Source organism: Geospiza fortis, unplaced genomic scaffold (assembly GCF_000277835.1).
Source record: "Geospiza fortis unplaced genomic scaffold, GeoFor_1.0 scaffold636, whole genome shotgun sequence".
Lineage (NCBI taxonomy): Eukaryota > Metazoa > Chordata > Aves > Passeriformes > Thraupidae > Geospiza > Geospiza fortis.
Window position 1 is genome coordinate 1,347,253 of NW_005054435.1, and position 4,522 is coordinate 1,351,774.

At 45.4% G+C, this 4,522-nt stretch overlaps 1 protein-coding gene across 1 annotated transcript in view; it reads left to right on the forward strand.

Moving 5' to 3' along the window:
• Positions 1-1,481: 1,481 nt before the first annotated feature.
• The window catches only part of SPRY1 (sprouty RTK signaling antagonist 1), a 9,547-nt gene continuing 6,506 nt past the window's right edge, over positions 1,482-4,522 (forward strand). Inside the window, exon 1 of the mRNA XM_031061999.1 lies at positions 1,482-1,832. The gene's annotated coding sequence lies outside the window, so the exon portion shown is untranslated. The remainder of the gene's footprint in view (positions 1,833-4,522) is intronic.

Sequence of the window (4,522 nt, forward strand, 5' to 3'; positions counted from 1 at the left end):
TCCTAAAGCTGTGCTAACACCCCAGTCGCCACAAGTGCTTCGATAATAAAAACATGCACAGAGCCATGTATTTAAATTAGCAGAGAGCTTCTCCTCTTCCCCCAGTAAAGCAGCCCACTCCTGGGGAGAGGCCACTTCTCCAGCAGAAATGGGAAAGGTTTGTGTCTGTGCAAGGAATTGTGTCAGTGCATTGGAAAAGGCAGTTTGCTCAGTGCTAGGACAGGAGACAAGGACTTGCAGATAATTTATAGTAGATGAGAGTAAGTTATTGGTATTCAGTAGTAATGACAATTTTACTTTTTCACAGAACTGTTTATACAGATGAAGATGAAGTCATATTAGCTAAAATAGTTAACAATTAATACAAAGTAAGGAAGATATGGTCAGTAGCTTAGAATATCTTGTGCACATGCAGGCAACACGTGTAGCAGCTACACATGAAGGCTAGAGAGGCAGTTCTCCAAGGAAGATTAAACTTGGTCAGAAAACAGTAACTCTGGGTACCTGAAGGAGAGGTGTAGAGGTACCAAGTTGCCTGTGTGTCAAAGGAGTGGTGGAAAATGAAGAGACTTGCTGTGGCCTACCCTTAGGAGGGTGAAGTTTTGCTTGTGGTTACCCAAGGAAAATTACTGGTTTCTTTGATACAGTGCAGGAGATGGGGAAGGGCAAGTGTGTTCTCAGACTCTCAGCCTATTTTACAGACTTTGGCATTTTCCTCCTGTTTAATTTGGGCACAGACTAAACCCCTCTCTCTGCAGCATTTCCCCGGTGCTTTGATTCCACATTCAAATGTTCATGAGGCAGGTTCACCTCGAGGTTTGTCCCTTTGTTCTTGGAGGTTTGCCTGGCTGCTGCCTTTTACTGTCTCCTCTGCCTCTAAGAAAAACTGATGTTATCTCCTGAAGTGAAAACTACAGGTTCTATTTGTAACTGAGGATTTCCTGTGTGCCTTTCCCCAGCCCAGCAGTGACGGCAAGAGGCAGCGGCGCATGGGCTGCGCGTCTTCAGAGAGCTTTGAGAACAGTCCCTGCACAGGAGCTGAAGAAATCCCCAGCCACCCGTGCCTCTGATCTCAGATAAAGGTCAGCCTGTCTGGTAGAAAGTGTGATGGGAAACGCTGCCACATCAGCCTTCGCTTTCTCTTCCTTACGCTGAAGTGATTCACTGTATGTGTCAGGGTATGTCTTCTCCTCGGCACCCATGGTGTTTGGCTCTTGGGAGCAGCTCTATTTATCTCATGAACCAGCTTAAGCCAGGGCCAGCAAGATTTCATGAGAGCTGCTGAGAAACTGCCCACAGCACTTGTTATTACAGCAGTGTTCCATAGCTGTTGATGGTTTGTTGGAGAGTTTTTAAATCATGGAATCGTTTAGGTTGGAAAAAAATCTTTAAGGTCATTGAGTCCAGCCATCAACTCAGTGTCACCGTAGAGCAGTCCCTAAGTGCCACATCTGCACATCTTTTAAATCCCTGCAGGGCTGGTGACTCAGGCAGCTCCCTGAGCAGCCTGTTCCAGTGCCTTCAGTGAAGAATTTTTTCCTGCTCCCCAATCTAAATCTCCACTGGTGCAACTTGAGGCCATTTCCTCTTGCCTCGTAGTATATATAGGCCTAATGGTGTGTTAAAAAATTAGTTATGCTGGTCTTGTCCCAACAAGCATTCAGAGTTTCTGAGACCGTTCAAGCACTGACAACTGCAAAGTTCCACCTGACACAAACTCAAAGTTTGACACACAAAGCTTTGGGGAGCTGCAGGTTCCAGTCGGTTCTCCTGATGCCACCTCTGCAAGATCATCACTGGTGAGGGAAGTACCAGACCTACACATCCTACAGGTAAGACTGGCACAACAATTTGGTTCATAATTTTGTTATGAATGCTAATGGAGGAGGGTGTTTAGTTGCCTTTGAATTCCTCTGTAACCTTAGAAATGTTGTTGCAGCTGTGAAGATTGGTTATGAAGTGACAAGTAACATGCATAAAGGGAAACACTTCCCCTGCTGAGTGTCCTCAAAGCTGTGTTGGCTTTGTGACTGGGGCCGAGTGTGTGTCTTCCTTCTGGACTGGGATTTGTGTCTTAGCAAAGCTAAGAGATGCTGCTTAGGGAGAAATAGAATAATATTTCCAGGTGGGATCCATGGAAATAGTTGTTACTGATGGTGGGAGGATCACAGTTTATCCAGTGCATCTTTACAAAGGTCACTTAAGTCACCTAGAGATAAAAGTTGCTTCTAGGTGTGGATTAGGAAGAAAACCAAACAAAAAGCTAAGCATGGATTGTGGTTTTGTGCATCTTCTGGTACTCGGGCTGCCATGAGGGAGAAGTAGCATGTGACTGCAGAAGGTGGGGATTATCTCCAGTACCTGATCCTCAAAGTGAAAGTGGAAACAGGGGTTGGATCATTGCTCTTGGCCATCATTCAGTCTCTTGAACCCCATTCTGGCAGGTTTTTCTCAAGGATTTACTTCAGGCATACAGGGCTGGTCTCTATTGACTTGGTGTCAGCTGAGCCACCTCTAGACGATGGTTTGGAGATAGAAAATAACTTGGTTGCATCAGATTCCTGCCTGAGCATCAATCCTCAAATTAAGGCCATGCCAGGATGTAGCCATAGGTGCCAGTTCATTCTCCAGAATGTAGCTCTCCTTTTTCTAATCAGAACTTCTCACTGCTATAATTTCCAGGAATAATCTAGTGAGATGGACTTCTGTGAGGTGCAGGAATGTTTGCTTGAGCCTGTGGAGAGCCTTTGGATATCGCTGGAGGGTTTTTCCTTCTTTCAGTGAAGTATTAATTCAGGTGCCAGGTGAGAGTGAACACCTGCCAGTACTCTTGGTTATTTGACTGACCCATTTAAGCCTGGTATTATGTTTCTAAAATCAAGCTCTTACACTTGGCATAGATTTTTTAAGGTGGTCCTGGCTTTAGAGATGTGAAAGGAGAGGTGTTGAGGTGTTTCTAGGGTTGTATCCTAGGAAAAATGTATATGAACTTTTGTGAGAACAGAGCCCTGCTACTTCCAAAGGCTCCAAGATGAACTTGCACCACTAAGACTACCCTGCAGGAGTAGTGGTTTTTTAAAATTTTCTTAGTAATTTTGGTTCTTCAGTTGGATGTTTTTTTTCTCTTCATAGGTTTTTGTAACTCTTTATAGGTTCCAAAGTTTTCAGATGGGTTTCACTGAAAATGATTTTGTACTTTGTGCTCAAGGTGTGCCTGAGAATGATTTTGGTGAACAATCACGCTTTCTAAATCCCACAGCAATATTAATACTGATTTGGAGTACTTTCATTGCACACCAAGACTTTTTATGCCATTGTTTGTCCTTTGAGCCTCTGTCATTGGAGAATGGTATTTATGGTTTGTCTGTATCAGCAAACTCTGAAGTATTAGGAGTCATACTACCACTAGTACTATATGCTAGTATTCGGTATAGAACCTCTAATGCATGCAAGTTTTATTTCATAGAGAGATAGGTGATTCAGGTAAAGGTTGTGCATAATGATGGAAATTTCAAAAATGCAGTTTAGGTGATTTCTTTCCAAACTTAGTGAAGTTTAATGGAAAACAACTGCGCTACATCCACGAGTGTGAGCTGGGTGCACAGACTGTCATCGAGTGCCCCCTTTGTGGTACAATCCTATTTGTAGGGATTGTTTGCTTTTGGATGTATGTCCCTGCTAAGCAGCTCCACATATCCTTAGCACATACTTCTTTTCTTTGGGGCAAAAGGTGGGAGAATGGGTTTTTTCTGAAAGTGATTGTTAGTGTGTTTCAGATAAACTTAAGGCTGAGTGGTGTTTAGCCAAGTACTGGAAATCTCAACTATTCCAATACTTTACATGTTGTTATGAAATAATTCTCAGAATTTGGATGTGCTTTACATCACTTTCCCATGTTCTTTTGGTGGCCTGTTTAAATACTTCACTCAATGAGAAACACCAAACCAAACCCCCAAAAATCATATGTCAAAGGTAATCTCTGGCCATAAAACTACTGGCTTGGAAAGCATCCCTGTATCTCTTTGGCACCATGGCAGAGATGCAGTGGGGAGCTTTGGATGGGACCTTGCCGAGGCAGGGCTGGAAAGGCGGGAGAGAGACAGCCGGGTCGATAACCCGCATCGTCTCTGGTGCTGCAGTGTCAGCCGTAAAGCGATGGGAAGAGCCGCTTCCTATCTCACGGCAGGATGACAAGAGGGAAGGGAATGCTCTTCTCGGATCTTCAGCTGCCTCTGCAATAGTCTGAAAGCAGCAGAAAATATCTTGTGAATATAAACGAAGGGCTGTTCCACCTGGCTTGAAGGGCGCTGACGGTAAAACACAGTCAGGAATGCTCTGTCAGAGGAGCGTGGCAGAACTTCAGCCCTTCAGCAGAGCCCAGTGCCCGGCGGTGCCGCGGCAGCTCCATGAGTTCTGCCGAGGGCAGGCGGGGGCAGCGTGTGCGGACCGGGCAGCTCCGAGCTCCGCCGGGCCGAGCCCCCGGGGCGCTCCCTCTGCCGGCGGGGCCCCGCGGCCCGGGGGG